A 20,837-nucleotide genomic window follows, 5' to 3' on the forward strand; every position below is an offset into this window, starting at 1 on the left:
TCATAGTTATCCTGAACTCAACACCATAAATGAAACAACTTATTTAAAATCAGATACTAACCCTTGATCTTCAAAGGAGAACTAATTATTTATACCATATTAGGTTATTTTGTTAACAAATACGCACAAACACAAAATTATGAGTTGTCAGATGAAGTGGAAAACTGGATTTTGACGGTCACTATATCATCTGGCAGACCAGTTGAAAACTAATGAATTACTATGGTCAAAGGACTGAGCATAGTGTCTGTGCTCAATTTCCTATCTAGCTGAGAAATCCTCTCTTCTTGGCTTCAGTCATGTTGCAAAGATTATGCTTAGTAACAATGGTTAGGTGTGATGGGTAGCTATAAAATTTTGGGACTAAAAGAGTCATCATACTGATTGAGAACTGAAGAGTAGGCTAGAGATGAGGAGACAATGGTTTAAAGTAAATATGCAGCTGCTCAATATGGTTTTGAAGAAATCCTGATGAGGCCTCAACCCCTAGGGAGGAAGAGAAAAACACAGATTATCTTAGACCAGTGCTTCTCAATCAGGGGTGATAGTGCCCCCCAGGAGACATTTGGCAAAGTCTGGAGATATTTTTCGTTGTGACAACTGGGAGCATGGGGCATATGCTACTGGCATCTAGTGGATAAAGGCCAGAAATGCTGATAAACATCCTGCAATTCACAGGACAACCTCACAACAAAGAATTATTCAACCCAAGTCCAGCAATTGTGCCCAAATTGAGAAATTCTAATTAGAGAAGAACATTCTGAAGCCATCTGGCTGGTATTTCAATGATACAGTTCAAACAAAGAGCTTTATGTGAACACACCTTGCAGAGTACAAGTAGACCCTGGACCATGTATTGTTGTCTCTGCTGTTTTCCTCTTCTCTGACATATTAAATCTACTTAGTATGTATAGTGTCCTTTGTGATGTCTCTCTATTCACCATTGGGTCAAAATCTTATGACTGTTTCTGAAAAAAAAATCAGTCCCAATAAAAAGTGGATTACCATCTCATGAGCATTCTCTCCTAGATGTTCATATTTCCATAGGGGATAAAACATTAAGAGTCACAAAGAATGAAACTCTAATTATGGGATCTAAGTGAGCAGACTCAGTGTGGAAGGGTTGGGTTTGAGGGGAGAGTTTAGAGGGGGTAGAGATGGCACCTCCCCCGTATGAGTGACCCTTTTCTCCAATGAAGTACGAGGTTATCCCTAGCTAACTTTAAAAGTGATAGTGGGCAGGATATTTCCAAATAGCAAACAATGGAAGAGACATCTATTAAAGACCACAGTCATCTGCAAACCATAAACAGCCTCAGAATAACTGATTTCTTAATAATAGTAACATCACCATTTTGATGAAGATAGCAACTATGTAATCTTTCCCATAAATTCTTTAAAATATGTAATTAGGGAATGTGATTTACTTTTTAAGATTTCTATCCAAATCAAAAGCATTGAGAGGCTCCTTTAGTTATGTTAAGTGGTCTGTTGTTCAAAACAAGTGATACTGAACCTCTGGACTCTTTTTTTTTTGAGACGGAGTTTCGCTCTTGTTGCCCAGGCTGGAGTGCAATGGCACGATCTCGGCTCACTGCAACCTCTGCCTCCCCGGTTCAAATGATTCTTCTTCTGCCTCAGCCTCCCGAGTAGCTGGGATTACAAGCATGTGCCACCACGACCGGCTAATTTTGTATTTTTAGTAGAGACAGCGTTTCTCCATGTTGGTCAGGCTGGTCTTAAACTCCTGACCTCAGGTGATCCACCCACCTCAGCCTCCCAAAGTGCTGGGATTACAGGCGTGACCCACCGCGCCTGGCTGAACCTCTGGTCTCTTGTGCTCAAGATAACATAAAATAAATTTAAAGTAGCAAATATGCATATAACTATAGAAACACATATACAAAATATAAAATGTTAAAAATTAGAATTGTTATGAAATTGGCATAGAATAGAAAAATAAAGTACATAAGTTAAATATTTTGTGATTTCTAGGGCTATGGGTTCAAAATGCCTCCTGCTGAGCCTGGTCCTAGAGCTATGCCATGGAACGTGAGGAGAGGAGGGAAGTGAAGCTGGATTAGCACTGCCTTTATGTGTTTTGTATTTTGACTTTTCATGTAAAATCTTGTTTTTGGAAAAGGGATTCAATTTAAAAAGTTTGAAAACTGATGTTCTAGGGTGTCTCCAGTGTGGAGAATATACTTCAACAATTAACCCTCAAAGACACTTAAAAAGATTCTTAATTTTTTTGAAGTTTTAGAATAAACATACCACGAAAAGTTCAGAGAGATGGAAGAAAAATAAGCCACGCAGTTTTACTTGTCTGGTTGGTTGGTAATAACTGGAGAAGCGCCTAATGGAAGACTCGGTTGCCCTTTCATCTGTGTTATATTCTAAATCAGCTCAGATAACTTAGTTTTCTTAACTTACATGTCTCTGCATCTGTCTTCTCCACAACACTTGGCTCCTGCAGGACTTGGTCACGTTGGGTTTGTTTTTGAATTTCTAGCACGACCATAGTGACATACACATTACCAAGTCCTCAGTGAGTGTTTGTTGAACTGAATTTTGTCATGAAATAAGTCTGGGTGATCATACTTCTGCCTTCATGTAGAATCCAAACAACATTAAACACTGTAGCTGTTTTTCCCCTTTGTTTGGAAGACTTGTCTTGGCCAGGACAAAGTGTAACTTGTTTCTCAAAAGATAGAGTTACTTTTTTTTTTCCCCAAAATTCCCAGAGGAAAATACTCTGCAAATATGACAGTGTAACTTTTCCTGTATTTAATAACTAACAAAAACAGAAATCCCATTTCTCAGTCTAAAGGACTCATCTTTTCATACACAAAAATTGGGGAAGCACTTATGCATGTAAACAAAATAATGGGAAATAATTCTGCACATGATGAGCAGGCTGATGAGAAGCAAGGCAGCTTCATAATTTTGAGTGAAAGCCAGGAAAGCCTAAGTAATCTTAGGGGTTTTGGTCCAATTTTCAGGTTCACGTGAACTCCAGACCCTAGGTGTACAAGTCTCCCCAAAAGAAGAAAAGGATCACCACCACCAAAAAAATGTAGGTTACACAAATCTGCATAAACCAAAACTAGTGAATTTCCACAATTCTAGAAATATGACTACTTTATTTTGTTTCCTTTTAATATTTGTGAGAATCATATGGATAAAGTCAACCAATGTATCCTTAAAATATAATTATTTGAAAATAACATGATTCAAACTTATTTACTTATGTTATAGGACTGTAATTGTCTAAAGCAGTAGGCTTCTGTTCATATTAACAGCTACAGAGGCTGAAACTTTATGTAAAAAGGATCATGGAGACTAACAACAAAGAAAAATATAAATAACATGGAAGAGAAAGGATAGTCTCAGTTTCTATTAGAAATATGCTGAGTTAGCCTCCAGGAATTTGAGATTTCTATAGCATGCTCTGAAATGTATAACCCTTACATTCACTAGCTGTTACTCTCCACTTCTTTCCTAGCTTTTGTCTGTGTTTTACCCATTTCTGGCTTCATTCCCCACTCTCTTCTTTCTATGTTTCCCCTTCCATCTCTTGCTTGAGCTAACCTCTGTTTTGTATTGCTTCTCATTCAAACCCCATCATATAGTCAAAACACACACACACACACACACTCACACACACACACACGCACGCACCAGGCATACAAACAAATACAACTCCAAACACTTCCTACGCATAATGACGATTACTCATTCACTCTGTCTTAACGTAAATTTTAGTTTTTCTTCTCAGCATTAAGAAGCTGATTTAGTTGTGAAAGTCAGACAAGGATTTTAGTCCATGAATAAAATATGCAAAAGGGACATATGCCAGGCATATTGAAACACAAAAATCAATATAACAAATCTTAAAATTAGGTAATGGGAACACATATTGAAAATATACATTTTTTCTTATTATAAAAATAATATATAGTCTTACTGAAAATTTAGAAAATGTGGAGAAGTATAAAGAAGAAAATTAAAATCACCAGTAATCTTGCCACCAGATATAATCAATGCTTATCTTTTGTTATATTTCTTCCAACCTTTTTTTCTACATGATTATATACATATATAAATGCACATATTTAAAAATAAAATTGGGAACTTATTCTATATATGTACATGTACACATACACATATATTTAATTATACATTCAAATGCATAGGTAAAATTCTTTAAGCAATTTTAAACATCCTAGTATAAATTGGCTTAAAAAGAGATTTTTAAAAAAGCAAAGCAGAACAAAACATGCATCAGAAGGACTTTGCTATGTATCCTTGAAGTATAGCTGTATCACTGTGATTGGTTAAGAAGCTATAGTATGGGTCTAGAATGGCATTGCTAATGAGATTAAGGTCATGAGTTCAATCTCTGAATGGGTGAGCTTAGCATCACACATACAGAAGCTCTATTTTGTGGCACCAGAATACACCCCAACACCAAACAGTGGTTTCATAAATGCAAACTATTGCTCAAGAGATGGGCATCCTGAGCGTGTGCATGGCTAGTGAAATCCAGCATTTTATAAGCCTACCTGGGTTCCAGAGCCCTTAATTTAGAGTAACAACATTTCCCATCCTGACGAATTACTATCCCACACAGGACACACAGGAAATTTTGATTGTAGTACTTAAACATCCCAGTGTGATAGCATACGAGGTTACTTTTGATCTAGTATCACCTAATTTTAGAGATATAATGGGGAAAAGCCTGGATTCTGGAACTAGATAAATTTGAGTTTGATTCCTGTTCTGTTTCTTATAGCTGCATACAAGTTACTTAACCTTTGTAGCCGTGTTTTCCTCCTCCGAAAAAGAAACTAATAACAACAAGTTTGCTTGTTGTGGTTGTGAGGATTAGAAACACTGTAAATAAAGATTTTTTTTTTTTTTTTTTTTTTTTTTTGAGACGGAGTCTCGCTCTGTCACCCAGGCTGGAGTGCAGTGGCGCAATCTCGGCTCACTGCAAGCTCCGCCTCCCGGGTTCACGCCATTCTCCTGCCTCAGCCTCTCCGAGTAGCTGGGACTACAGGCGCCCGCCACCACGCCTGGCTAATTTTTTGTATTTTTTAGCAGAGATGGAGTTTCACCGTGGTCTCGATCTCCTGACCTCGTGATCCGCCCGCCTCGGCCTCCCAAAGTGCTGGGATTACAAGCGTGAGCCACCGCGCCCGGCCAGTAAATAAAGATTTATCAATATTAGCCTCTCAATACATCCTGGATGTCATCTTTATTGCTGCTGTTGCTTTTTCCCCCACATCTACTCTATTCCCCCATACAATCCTCTCCTGGGGCCTAGTAATTCCCCACAGGCATCCTGCCAAGCATCTGCAAGATATGCCACCCCATTTTGACAAATGTGCAAACTTAATTTTTGTTACAATGGAATGTGCACTGTGTTTTGCCATGGCCTGTCAGATGGAATATTCAGCTGAGAGGATATGGGGTGTCCAGTAAGAGGCTAAAGAAAGTGTACTCTAAAGTGAGATTTACAAGCCTCGTGAGTACACCTCATCAGGGGAGTAAACTATACTATTCCAATACAACCACATTGCTGAAGAGGAACCCCTTGTGTGGTGAGATAACTGTGGGCACTTTTATACATGCTGGGAAATATTCTATGAAGGAGTACCAGTTGGGTTATGATTATTGCTGATTTGTTTAATGTCACCTTATATCTTTTTATCCCTTAAAGAGTGCCACCCAGAGTTCTGGGGTGCTATGAAGAAAAGCACTTGAGAATCACTGCCCTAGTCACTTCAAACCACCTATGATCCCTGGACACACCAAGCTCTTTCTTGCTTCTTTGATTCAGCACAAAACAAACATCAAAAAACAATTGAAAACGAAAACTCTTCTCCTTGTTTGCCTGGTAAAATCTTACTTTCAGCACATGCCTCAAATGTTTATTTATTGTCTAAAATCCGGGGGGGGGGGGTGTAAATTATAAATAGTAGCCTAGAAGATAGAAGACAAATATGAGAAGATAATAATGCTATAAAAATTTAGAAATGATAGAGAACTTGGTGAATGCAAAAATATATTTTCAAAATATGAGTGTTTAGACTCAGTGCATGGTTCTCTGTGACAGAATTTACACATTATTGGGTTCAAACAGGCAAAAACACTGCTCCCCTAGGGACTGCTGCTGCAATGTTTAATGAAACTACACACAAGAAGTGTCAAGGCACTTAAGTTCATTGTCCAAATGGGACTTGCTTCTCCATTTAATGGGTGGGGAATATAGCCATGGCCTGGCTTCAAAAGTTACACCACATGTTTTCCACCTTTGTTAGTGATTTCATTGTTTAAAATGACCCCTCCGGTGTAGTGCTACAGTGATTTCTACTGTTCTAAGCTCAACAATGCTGTGATGGGCCTTACAGAGAAAATATGTGTGTTACATACACTTCATACAGGCATGGGTTATAGTGCTGTTGGCTGTGAGTTCAATGTCAATTAATATACTATATATTAAATATGGTGTCTTTAAACAGAAACACACGTAAAACAAAGTTAAATATTGATGGGTTGATGAAAATGCTGTGGCCAGAGACTCAAAGGAACTTAATCTAATATTTCTTCTAGGAGCAATGGTTCAGTATTTGCTAATTCAGTGTTTGTAGTGACTTTATAGAACATAATTATTGTGAATAACATGAATGGATTGTATTTCCACATACAGTCTCCCTATGGCCCTACGGAGTACACAAAAGTAATCATTTTGAGTGTTCCTCAAAGCCTGCAGGTCCTTTGACAGTCTAGCAGGCTCAGTCTTACTTTTTCAGGTTTGACAAGCTGCTATGGATTGAATTGTGCCCCTCTCCCCACACCAAATTCATATGTTGAAGCCCAAACACACGATGTGATGGTATTTAAAGATGGGGCATTTGGGAGTTAATTAGGTTTAAATGAGTTCTTGAGGGTAGAACCCACATGATGTGATTAGTGCCCTTATAATAAGACACCCCAGAGAGCCTGCTTACTTTCTTTTCTCTGTCTCTACCCACACCCCAGAAAAGAAAGCTTGTATGAGGACATAGTGAGGAAGGCAACCACCTGCAACTGAGGGAGAGATGCCTCAGCAGACATTGGCTCTGCTGGCACCTCGATCTTGGACTTTTACTCTCCAGAAACATAAATTCCTGTTGGATAAACCACCCAGTCTACAGTGTATTGTTTTGGCAGCCTGGGCTGACTAAGGCGGAACAGGATTCCCACATAAGCAACCAAGTAAGATGTTCCAAATCTACAAAAATATGATTCTGTTATTTCACTAAAAATGTGTGAATTCTCTCTCTTCTCCCTTTCTTTTTTCTTTTTCTTTTTTTTTTTTTTTTTTTTTTTGAGATGGAGTCTTGCTCTGTTGCCAGGCTGGAGTGCAGTGGCGCAATCGTGGCTCACTGCAACCTCCGTCTCCCAGGTTCAAGCGATTCTCCTGCCTCAGCCTCCTGAGTAGCTGGGACTATAGGTGCGTGCCACCACGCCCAGCTAATTTTTGTAATTTTAGTAGAGACGGGGTTTCACTGTGTTGGCCAGGATGGTCTTGATCTCTTGACCTTGTGATCCACCTCCCTCGTCCTCCCAAAGGACTGGAATTACAGGCGTGAGCCACCGTGCCCAGCCTCTTCCCCTTTCCTTGATCAGGGCCCAGGTAGGGTCAATCAGAGTGACAATTCAAGCCTGACTAACAAATAATCATGCTAAGCCCATGTAATTAATAGCATGAGCATGAAATGAAATCTCCAGATCAGGAGGCAAAGGAACTGAAGAAAACTCACGTTTCTCAGATTTGTCTGTCAGTGGAAAATGTTGGGATGGCTAAAAGGTAGAGAGAAAAATAAGCTAACATGCTGGGCTAGAACCTGAAAAGACAATTAGGAGATGTATCCCAGAATCCCAAAGAAAAATCATTTCACATTTCCACTGACCTAGATTAAAACCACCCAACCAACAAATATAGAGGTATACCTTTTTCTCCAAAAATGATAAATTTTTTTTGTGATTATAAAAAGAATAATCGTTGTGAAAATTCAAACAATGCAGAGAATCACAGAGGTTATCAACTGAAACTCCATCCATAGGAGATAACTGTTGTTTACATTTTAGTGATCATTCTTCCATATAATCTCAGTAATATGTCCCGGATATCAAGAATTATAAAGCACGATAAACATTTTAAATATATGCATAAGATTCAATTGCATTTACAAATCATAACTTATTTTTAATCACTTATGAAAAAGCAATTAGATTTTTTCCTTAAGCAAGACTGCAGTGAATAACCCTGTTTGTACATCTATGTACACTTGTGGAATTATCTTCTCTGGCTAAATTTCTAAAAGAATTATTGCTGAGTCAAAGTAAATGTATATTTAAATTTTAGATACATATTGAGAAAAATAATCCTTTCCTAAGTCTGTCAATGGCATTGAGAAAATTTAGTGTAGTTCAGGTACTGTGTTTGAACTAATAGACTTTCCACATGCCTCACCTCTTTGAGTTTTCTGGCCAAAAGGAAGTCTCTGATGTCTGTGGTGGGAAAGACATACCATTTACATTGGCCACCATTTACATTGCAAGTAACTTTCTCCCCACAATGCCTATGCCAAAATTCCAAAAGGCCTCCTTTCTACCAAAGCCTTATTCAATTATGAAAGTCCAGCTAACACACAAGCTGTGAATGCAGAAATATCAGTAATGATCTGAAAACAACCTTGCAAAAGATGTCTTAGCCATTTCTAAATTCATCTCATCCCTACTCATAATTGTTTGTGAATATAATATATTCCAAATATTTGTTTTATGTATTTAAAGTTCTAAAATTTGTGAGTTACCACAACTTTGTATTTTCAACACCCTAACATAAATCTTCAAGTGGAGGTCCTATAGACCCTTTGGACCTAAAAAAAGTAGGAATAATAAAGCCAGGCACAATGGCTCACCCCTGTAATCCCAGCACTGTAATCCCAGCAGATCACCTGAGGTCAGGAGTTCAAGACCAGCTTGGCCAACATGGCAAAACCCCATCTCCACAAAAAATTAGCCAGGCGTTGTGGCACATACCTATATGTATGTAGTACATATAAGTCCCAGCTACTCAGGATGCTGAGGCAAGAGAATCGCTTGAACCCAGGAGGCAGAGGTTGCAGTGAGCTGAGATTGCAGTAGTGCATTCTAGCCTCGGGGACAGAGTGAGACTCTGTCTTAATAATAATAATAATAATGATATTTAAGTAGCTTAAATGTATCATGGGCTGCCACAAAAACACATTATTACTCATTTTCACAATTCCGCGTGGTAAAAATTATTATCTCATTTTTATAGATGAGAAAACTGAAGTTCTTCAATAAATGATTTGCCTAAGGCCACCCAGTCAATAAATGAAGGGAAGAGAAACTATTACTATTAAAACCCAACTATATGTTAGTTGTTTTATACATCTCTTTTTTTCATGTAATCCTCATAGTAACCCTGTGGGGAAGGTGTCATCTCTAATGTTTACGTGAAGAAATACGCTAGAAAGCTTTCCCATTCATTCCCTTTGTTTTCTAGCATATAAGACAGAGTGCCAGGCACACGGTAGGCAGGAGTGAATGAATACTTGGGTGAGGGTGCCCCTGAGCAAACTGTGGATTTCCACAGTTACAAAATAACCATTTAATTGTCTCATCAAACTTCTTATTTCGGTCCAACTTCGTAAACAATCTTCAAGAAAAATAACTTACATTTTTAGGTCTAAGAAACAAAAATTTAAAAAAATATAAGTGATCACTTCCAGTTGATGCCTATCGGCTCTCTGAGAGCAGTCTCCTTTGTAAAGAATTATGGTGGCACTATACTGATGGTGGCAATGGGGGGAAATAAATAGTAAGTATATTACCTGAGTACGCATTTTCCTCTCAAATTTCATCCTAAAATGCTTGCATATTATTTATAAATTTCAAAATGTTATTTCATTATTTCGTGATCCCCATAACAAGTAAAGACTAATGTTCTAAAGAAGATAAATGTGACAAATACTTTCAAGGCCAAATGTTTGTCGCTTCTAGATTAAATGTGCAAATCTATTCATTTAGTATGCTCAGTTAGGAAGATGGAGATACAGACTTAGTCCCTTAAGTGACCTTTCCCTGAGAAATAATTAATTGGCATGTGCTAGGCTTTGTTAAAGAAAGCAAACACCCTTCATGAATATGAATTTAATGCCTTTGAAGCACATAGATCCAGATTTTTTTAACCATCTCTCCCTTCTTTTTGGACTTTGCAGTTTTGAAAAACATAACAAAATTTTGCATTATCTCTGTAAGTTTTCACAAACAAAAAGCTTCTGGAACCAACCTTCGATTGATGGATTTCCATGAACAATTATTGGAGCTATGACTTTTGAGAAAGGTGTTTAGAATGTGTCTGAAATGAGCAATATCTAAAGAACACTTGATTCCCCACCTCCACTCACAGAAGCCAGACAGAGTTTTAGACAAAACTAGATGCTTAGTTTCTGCAGCAGACAGAAACATAGATTGTTATAATGTTGATATTTAACGCAGAATACCGATAAGGCAAGGAACATTCCACCTTCCTTGTCTTCTTCTCCTGAGGAGCAAAATGCAAAACCTGAAACTGGAGGACACGTTTGGGAGCCTATGGGAGAAAACACACAACCACAAAATGGAAGCATTCTGGGAAAACTCTTGATGTACAAGAAGTTTTAAAGCTGATGAAATCTAAAAATACAACTCTTTAAATGTCTGGCAAAAAAGCCTTAGATGAGAAACAGAAGGATAGAGGGAGATGATGGACAGGGAGATGGAAATGGGGAAGAGAAGAAGGGGAGGGAGGGGAAGGAAGGAGGAGAGGTAAGGGAGCCGCAAAGGGAGAGTGACAGAGAGAGAAGAAAGTTAACCTTCATGGAGTGATTGCATAAGGCAAAAGGTGTGGTAGTTATTATTTGCCCAAACTATTGTAGACAAATGAGTATATCTCCTGATGAAAAAGGACGGGGCAGGGGGTGTAAAAAAGAGAGAGGTGGGAGGGGGGAGAAAGACAGAAAGAGAATTAATCTTCATAGAGTTTATTATATAAGGCAAAATGCTTGGAATTATTATTTGTTCAAACTATTCGAGGCAAATGAATACATCTCCTGATGAAGGGGGGACAGTGGAGAGGAGACAGAGAGAGAGAGCGAGAGAGAGAGATGATGACTCTGTCCATTTTAAAGTTAATCAGTATCCATGGTGATGTATTTCTCTAAAATAATAAAATGGATTAATCAGGAGCTAAGGGAGAAAGGAGGGCAGCCCTTTTATCCCCCTGCCCACTCTCAGATGAAATATACATAACATAAGAAAAGGCCCCTGGCAAGGAGCCACAGGAAGAGCACCTGGAAGATTAAAGCTGTGGCCATAACATTAACAAAGTACAGACCACACTGAATTAATGAGCGCTGGAGATAGACATTCAGTGGAGTCTTAATTTATTTTCCTTTTCTAGCTCATCCTTTAAGAAAATGACAGTGTCTTCTTATCGATTTTACACTCAGAGATCAATCAGAATTGCCCTGACTCAGACAAAATTTACAGCAGTCTCTGACACCGCCCGGAGCATGTGGGCCCAAACAGACATTACAAGGAAGCAATAGATCATGTTTGTATGTAGAGCTTGACATGCTTAAAAATAAGCTAATCTGTAGTGGAATTTCCTTCTTTTTGACAAGCTGCTCTGCCCAGTTTCTTCGGCCTCTTGTTATGAATTTCTCTCCCGGCTCCACTATTAATTATAACATGCGAAAAGGATTCATGTATTTAGACCCTGAGGGAGGTCATCTGATCTGCAGTTTTAGATAAAATATAAACTAACAGATCACTCCTACTTAAACAATGTGAAATGTCACTCTGAGGCACTCCATAAAAAAAAAAAGCTAGAGGTGTTCCGTCAAGAGCTATGATCAATTCTGACAACCCAACAATATCAGGGCTAAATGATGGGCCTGTACATTCCTAAACAGCCCCCAGTGGAAATTGCTGTATCCGGAAGCTCTTTTGTGCAAGTAACTAGCTGTATTAAATGCAATAATTACAGAAAAGACACTGACTGTGGCGCTCGGGCAGTTGTTGGCTCAGCTGACTTGTTCCCACACCACCATTTATCTCGTAACTGGGGCTGCATGTGCCCTGACTTGACACATTGGAGAGAAAGTCTATGGAGCTTCCCCTTCCAAGCCCGCAAGAGGCTCTGGGCTCACCGTATGCCAGTGGAGAGGGTTATTTTGTGTGGCATTTGCTCAACAGGAACAGAGGAAAAACATGAAAACAGTTGCTTGGGGGAAATGTATTTTGTGTGTGGATCCCGCTAGAATGGGGCTGTATCTGCCAACAGCTCAAATACAGGGAAGACACCCCCTAGGTTGGTAAGAGACCCGCTTCTATCCAAGGCACTTGATGTCTAAACCTCTAGCAGATACAGACACTGAATAAAAATAATGAAACAGCTCCAGGAATACATTTTCCTTACTCTTAGTTGATCAATGGCGTATAAGATAATTTTGCGCTATATGGCTACCTGGAAGGAAGTAAAACTAGCTAGGTATCAGATACCATCTTAATAAAGAAAGTGATTTGGAGCAGTTGGGGAGAAGACCTCTGCGGAATCACCGACCCGCTCATTGGACCATATTACAAATGAATTAAAACTAACTTAAAGGAGTCTGTGGAGAACAATATAGTTATTCTCTCCTATGGGGGAGAAAGTCACAACTCCTAGAGTTTGATTTCCAAAGTTATCTTGTTTGTAAAAAAATCTACCCACTAGAACATATCAATTTAGAAATATTCATGTTGCTAAGAAGTAGGTGACAAAGACCTTCTCTAACTTCTTGTAAAAGAAAACACTTTCATTAAGGGTCAAGATGTTTAAAAGAGGCTTTTTTCTTCCCCTATGAAACACCCACACATGGACCCTGATGCTTTATTTTGCCAGGAGATAATAAATACCCATAAAATCATATGGAATAGCAGCAAATATAATTAAAAACTATTTACTGAAACACTCCTTGGTGTCGGGCTCTGATAGATCCTGGGAATGCGGACGAAGCAGTTAGGGTTGAATCTCATGGGAGTAAGAGACATGTCAAGAATTATACATTGCGATAACTGTTTCAATAAAAGTGTGTGATGCTGTGGAAACATAATTGAGAGGGATCAAAACTGCCATGGAGAAAAAGGAGTTCTTCAAGAAAAGTACCAAAGAGAACATAACATTTTACTTAGACCAAGCTTGTCCGACCCACAGCCCACAGACTTGCATGCAGCCCAGGACAACTTTGAATATGGCCCAACACAAATTTGTAAACTTTTTGCAATTTTTTTTTTAGCTCATCAGCTATCATTAGTATTCATGTATTTTATGTGTGGCCCAAGACAATTCTTCCTCTTCCAATGTGGCCCAGGGAAGCCAAAAGATTGGAAACCCCTGACTTAGAACACCCCTGCCTTAGATCTTGAAGGACGATCAGAAATTTTCCAAGGGGTCCTGGGCAGAGTGGGGAGGAAAGTTTTCCTTGTTGGTGGGAAGACCATGAGTAAAGAAGGATATGGAGGTGTGAGAGCACGTGCCAAAGTTCTGAGATCCTAAGTAATTAGGGAGTCCAGTGAAAAAACAGATGGTAGAGGAGTAGCTAGAATTGAGGCCAAGGTCAACCCATGTATCTCACAGGACATAAGCAATAGGGAGCCTGTGTGTGTGTGTGTGTGTGTGTGTGCGTCCACATGTGCGTGCACATGCACCTGCTCACATGCGCCTGCTTAGCAGGAGCTTAGTATGACTGTTTCTGGCATGTTAACCCTGGCAAAAGTGTGGATGCTGGATGGGTCCCTTAAGCAACTGGATGCAGAGAGGCAGTGAGGGCATGGCTGTGCTAGCCCAGGCAAGAATCATTGTGCCGTCATCTTCCCGTGGGTTTGCTATATTTATACGTTCCCCACATGTTTTTGTTGTATCTGGACAGATTAACTTTTCTTGCTCAAAATTTTTGTAACTCTCCATTTTTTCTCTACAATAATTTTGTTATGCTTGTTTTAGATAAAGATAACAGACACTTGATTTTTGAAAGAGTGAATGAAGTGACTGAGTACTCACTCTGTGGAGCCATGATGATTCCATTCAACTCTTAGTTCCCTCTCATAGCAGTGGTTTGACTTTGGACAAGTTACTCAGCTTTGCTGTGCGAGGGTGTTGTCTGATGTAAAATGGTGATAATAACAGCATCTATGCTTTAGGCTTGTAAGAATTAATTAGTTCACACATTATGTGTTTAAAATAGTGTCTAATTTGCCAGATCTCTTGTGTCAAATTTGAAGGATTTCAAAACTAGCACAATGAAAAAATTATCTAGATGTAAATATTATAATATAACCAAATGTGTTGATCAATGATTTCAGGGAGGTCTCTCAGACTGCTCCAAATAATTTTCTTTCTTAAGATGGAAATTCTGACACTTAGCTGATGTCCTTCCAGGTAGATGTAAATATCTTGATCTATATATTGCTCTACATACTGATTTGGACCTATTTTAATACACAATGAAGGTGTTATAAAATATCCTGGAGCTAAAAGGTGAGGTTGCTGAGTCATGTCAAGTGGAGACCCAAAGAAAACAAATAGGATGACAAGAAACGTCCGAAATGAGCACGACACAGTTGTATGCCTTCCCCACTATCCAAGCCAGAGAAAAACCAGCTGGCATATTGCCTTGCAGGAGCAAAGACTCTCCAGAGAGGAAATATTCTAGAAGACAAGACAAAGACAAACAGAACCAACATGGATTGCTTCTGAAAAGCAAGAAAGAAAATAACGTGAATGTGGTATTTGATCACCGAACTTTGACTTCTTTACGGGTATCAAGGAACATAGAGGAGAAACCCTAAAGACATTAGTGCAAAGTGAGGCTATGGTCTTTGTGTCCTTTTAAGTTTTTATCTTTTCCTTTTCTGGATTTAGAATTCTGGCTTAGCCGGCTCTGTTATTTTACACTTTTCATCCGATGGAGAGTTCTGAAAGATGTGTCAGACTTTGTTAGTGTCCACTCTCACACCCCAGGCTAAGGGCTGTGTTTCCCACACTGCATGTAGACTTTTATTATATTATCTATTCCTGTCCCCACCCCCTTCTCCAGATTAAAAAGAAAAAAAAAAAAGAGGCAGTAGAAGTCACCTAGTGGCAGCAAGGATCCCTGAAAGCAAAGCCTGTAAGAGAAATTCACTTTTCACTTTTTTTTTTTTAACCTTTACAGAGTTATTTACTTCTCTTGTTCTCTAGAATATTACAAACTATTCTACCTGAATGTGAGTGAACTTGAACTTAGTTTCCAGGCAATAACTAAGATAATTTGAGGATATCAAATTCTATCACATAAGTATCATACAATAACAGTGATCTATAAGCTGATGTAAGCCACTTGATACTTTTGAGGAAAATTAAGCTAAAATAAAGAGGCTTGCTTTCCAAATTTATTCTTATTTTGAAAACCAGCTAAACTAGTAAATTTCACATTTTGAAGTTTGGTTTAAGAGACACCTGAAACCTCAGATAGTACTGAACCCCATATATACTATTTTTTCCTATACATACATACCTAGACCTTCGATAAAGCTCAAGTTAGGCACAGAAAGAGATTAACAACAACAATTTAAAATTTAAAATAGAACAATTATAACAACATACGGTAATAAAACTTACGTGAATGTTGTCTCCTTCTCTCTCTCAAAATATCTTACAGTGTACCATGGGTAACTGAAACTGTAGAAAGCAAAACTGTGGACTACTGTAATAATTGTCTAGCACTTAATACAGTGCCTGGCACACGGCATGAATTCAGTAAACATTTATTGAATGAATGCATCTGATTTATAAAATAGCAATTAATTATATTATGAATTCTTAGCTATTTTTCTTTTTTTATTAACACAAGTTTGCCAATAATACGCTTGGACATATGTCAAACATGAAACTTAATATTTCAATATCTACCATCATTTGGAAAAAAACTATTCATCATAAAATGGATGGCACAACAATATGGGTATCTATTACCTTTAGATTTGTGAGGCCTGGAGAATCAGTCTTTGTTTTGCAAGTGTTCAATTTCAAATAACTGAACATCGGCATTTTAAGTTATCATTCCAAAGTGATGGCTAGGCAACCAGTACTTTTGTTCTGATGTAACTCTCAAGCATGTTAATCACTGGACTTGCTTCAGTTTCTTCTGATACACGAAGATTGATTTTTGCAGATGACATTGCCACCTCAACAATGCTTTAGGTTGTGTAGATATCAAATGAGTTGTATACTCATCATGAAATACTGATATTAGAAAATATGTGCATATATAGTAAATAAAAGCAAATATCATACTTCTTTTACTTCTAAACTTTTCACTTTAGTAAAAGGAATACATAGGTGTTTTTACTTGCCCATCCAAATTGTAAGGAGTTACTCTCTTTTTTTATTTCAATCTAGCTTCATGAAAAGTATTAGAACCAATTTATGTTGTATTAAAGAAAACTACATATTTTACGGTTAACATTCTAGAATAATGCTTCACACAATTTCTCCTTTACTGTGATTTTATGACTTTTTGCTTTTATGTTATATATCTATGTATGCTAAAGAGTATACATAAGTTTCATTTTTAAACTTCTGAATTAAATATATAAAGCTCCATAGAAGAAAGAACTATTGAAGAGCTAAACTGGCATATCACAGTGAATATAACTGGCTCCCCAGTCACAGAATTTAATAGTTTTGCTATGTAGCATGTAACCATATCTAGTTTAATTTAACTCAGTGCTACTGGCTACCGTGTATAAATTGCAGAGATCTGGTCCATGGTCTAAGGTGATGAGGCAAAGTTATATCAATTCATTCATTCTTTTAAAAAATCCAACCCACAAATGTATATTGAGAACTACATGTGTTCTCAATTTGCGTCAGCCACTGCATTACACACGATGTGTAATTTTATTGGAGCCTATTTTTATTTTCATCCTAAGAGATATTTCAGTATGTTCACTAACTTTCCCATAAAATCCTATTTCCATTCACTTGTCCTGTCATGTCCATTTGTCCTATGAAATCATTATTTTTATCAATTTGATCTATATATATATCATCTCTTCAGAATGATGCTCTAATATTTTACTCTGCCCTTGGCCATTTAAAGCATTCTCTCTGTGACAAGAAATAGAAAAAAAAATTTGTCTGAAGTATTTCCTAAATTAAGTTCAAATAACCAACCCCACTTAATTTCCTCTTTACTAATCAAGTTTGTTTGCCTTCTTTAGCAACCTAATTGCTACTCACTGGTATAAGGTAAACAACCCAAATGCGTGACTTGAAGAGGCACACGGTAGGTAGAAAATTATTTCAATTCATTAATTTGCTGTAAGTCCCCTCCCAGAGGTTTGCTTACCAGCTCTCTGCACCCCTTGCCTTTTGTTCTCTCACTGATTCAGAATCTCTTGGAACTTCAAGAGAAGTTATCAATATCTCATGTGGATAACGTTCCATGGGATTTTTTTCTGTGCTAATCATGCTTCCTAATGCAAATACTCAGAAATCATCTTAATTTAGGAGTCAGATCTTTTTTTAAAAAAATCAATGGGCTGATAAACTCTGTCTAATTAAGTATTCTTGGTAACATTTTATTTTATTTTTTCTTATCTTAGAAATAATACATGTTTATTATAGAAAGTACAGATAAATAAAAGCCCAAAGGCATTCATAATCTTAAGCTCACACTCAGAAATAATCACTGACAACAGTGAATACAATTCAGGTCTTATTATGAATTTTGTTTATATATATTTAAATGTATCTATGTTTACATGTATCTATACAGATTTTTTATGATACAATAATGTAAGCTATTTTGCATCCTTTTCTTAAAATAAATACTCTTTCATGAACACCTTTCTTACTTGATAAATACTTACTTATTTTGTTTTTTATTATGGAAGGTCTATGCTCTATTTAACCAAGCTTCTATAATTAGTTTTTTATGTTATATTTAAATCTTTAATATTATAATCTACTAACATTTTCCTAGATAAATTTTGCACATAATCTTTATTATTTTAGGGCACTTTTCTAGAAGGTAAAAATATTTGGTGGAATAAATTGTTGGTAATTTTTTTCAGGGGACTCTTCCACCTTTTTCAAGAATAACTAAAGGACTGAAACTGGCCCACTAAATATCTATTTAAGTATTTTGCCTTCCTGTGAAGGCCAAGTGAAAACCACTTTGAATTTTTTGACTCCTGCTTTCTTTCTACTCAGGGGAGCCCCAACTTTCTTGGGAGATCATAAAGGCAGAATGAGCAACAGGTGCCAAGAAATAAAGATTGAGCTCTACAAAATTGCCATTTTTGTAGGCCAAAAATGGCTGAGAATTGGTGATTTCATGTAGTTAAATGACTTTATCCAGTAGTGCAAAACAGCTTTTCCTCTTACCCTCCATGCTTAGAGTGTTTTGCTATTATGATGTGTTTTCAGTACCCTGAATCAATTTTTATTTTGAGGTTTATGATACAAAATATTGCTTGCCATTTCAAAAGGAGTTAACTAGCTTTTGTACAGCATGTGCATTAAGTCAAGTGAACTATACCTGAGAAATTTAAGTAAGTTCTGATATGTTTTTAACAATCCTAAATGATATTAAAAGAGAAGAATACACATGCTCAAACTTAGTTTAAAGATGTGCATACTAGTTGTGAGGATGTTCTATTTCATTTTAAGGGAGTGACTATTTCAAAACATCTCGGTGTTCCGGGCTACCTAAATAGATAGATGCTAGTGGTTATACCCTCTGTGCAGAATTTACAATTATGGAAATTCCACATTGGCATGCTGTGCAGGCTAACATAAAGGTACTGTAACGTATGCCTATGAGGGAAAAGATAGAACTTTCATGCATCAAATGAGCAAGACTGGACAGGCAGTTCCATTTTGATATGGGTCATGCTGCTGATAACTACCATGCTTTTTAAAGGTTACATTTTAAAGGTTACATTAATGCTGAAGTTGTGCATGAAGATGAGTATCCTGTGTAACCATAAGCTTTATATTTCATTCATCTCTTGTCATCTTAAAAATACAGTTAGAGCTACAAATGGGACATAACATTTTGAAGAGCTCACTTGGTATGATAAGGACTTGCCCAACCAAGCACCATTTTTTTCTGAGTAGTAATTCCATTAACGGAAAAAAAAAACTCCTATGGCCTGTTTCTTTCCTTTTTGCTTTCAATCACACCACAATATTACGAAACAAATTGCTACTAACAGTGAGGCTGTCATATTCAGGAATGAAATTGGAGAGCCCACAGAAGCCAGTGATTGGCACAGCACAAGTTTCTTTTTAACAATTACACCGCTCAACAAAATACCAATGTTTTAAAGGGCTCGACAAAGTCATTCACTAAGATGTACCCCATTCATTCATTGAACATTGGAATGTCCTCGTGGTGCTTCCTTCTAGAATTTACCAATAAGCAAGTCAGAAATTCAATAGCTTTCAATCAACATTTCTGCCTATAAATTGTTAGGTAACTCCAAGAGCATTAAATTTCATAGGGCTCTGGTATTCTTATCTATAAAATGGAGATGACAATGTCCAATTTTACTATAAATATATGTGGTACTGGTGAGGGATGAATCTTAAAATTCATACCTGTTAACAATTTGAGAATTTTTATAAATCTCTCCCCATTTCCCCCACATCTTACTTTGACATATCTTAAAAAGTAATTCATTCATTCACTCAATATTTCCTGAGCACCTGTTGCATGCTAGGTACTGTGCACACAATAAAGAAAGCAGGGAATTGGACAGACATAGCCCCTCTCCTCATGGAGTCGATTCTATGAGGATAAGGGTGAACAAAATTTAAGAAAGACATAGACTCTTCCGTTTCATTCCTAACTCTCACTGCTCACCAGTAGTCCATGGATCAAAGTTTAAGTTACAGTTGTTGAGTTGAATCACTTTCAAAGTCTGTTCACTGCAGGCCTACAGCTCTTCAGCGGGGAGCTGAATAAGGAGTGGCGGCTGATGAGCAGAGTATACGAACACTCCATCCAATTGCTCAAGCACATTCTCAAGCCACCTGTGGCATAACTTGCAATTTTTAGCCCTTGAAAATTGTAATCATAGAGCTAAAAAAAGTTGGGTTATCTAATGCAATCCCATACTACATAACAGAGTTTTAGGCAAATAGGACACACACACACATGCACGCACACACACACACCCACTTTTTTTTAATAAAAGAGAAAAAAACAGAAAGCCTCAGAATGCATACCATATGGTAAGGGTAAGCTCATGAAACTGTGTGAATGTATACACACACATATATATATACACACACACATATACATATATATGCATAAATACATATGTCTGTGTATATTTTTGTATACATGGTCATAAATAAAATGTATTTCTTTGCATGGGTCATGATTAAATGCCATTGATATGTAGGAGTCCTTTGCCATTATTACAAGTTGAAGACTCTAATAATAGAGCCATAGAATTCTCCTTCCTTCTCTGGATGATACTTTCTAGTTTTGCCAGATCAAGATAGCCATAAAGTGTTGTCTGTTGATTGCAAGTTATATTTTTGCCTATTAACTATTCCTCGTTTCCTCAAGAGTCTCCTCTGTGACAATTTCCAGGCCGTTCTACATCCTGGGTGTTGTCAGTGACTTTTTTAGAATGAAATGCCATAATTAAAAATAAACCTCTTGCTAGGA

General features: G+C 37.4%; 1 long non-coding RNA gene across 1 annotated transcript in view; it reads right to left on the minus strand.

Annotated features, from left to right (window-relative positions):
- Positions 1–335: 335 nt before the first annotated feature.
- The window catches only part of LOC129478355 (uncharacterized), a 108,464-nt gene continuing 87,962 nt past the window's right edge, over positions 336–20,837 (minus strand). Inside the window, exons 5-6 of the long non-coding RNA XR_008656409.2 lie at positions 824–968; positions 336–486 (exon numbers count right to left, since the gene is read on the minus strand). This is a non-coding gene — a long non-coding RNA (uncharacterized lncRNA). The remainder of the gene's footprint in view (positions 487–823; positions 969–20,837) is intronic.

The sequence above is a fragment of the Symphalangus syndactylus genome, chromosome 3 (assembly GCF_028878055.3).
Source record: "Symphalangus syndactylus isolate Jambi chromosome 3, NHGRI_mSymSyn1-v2.1_pri, whole genome shotgun sequence".
Lineage (NCBI taxonomy): Eukaryota > Metazoa > Chordata > Mammalia > Primates > Hylobatidae > Symphalangus > Symphalangus syndactylus.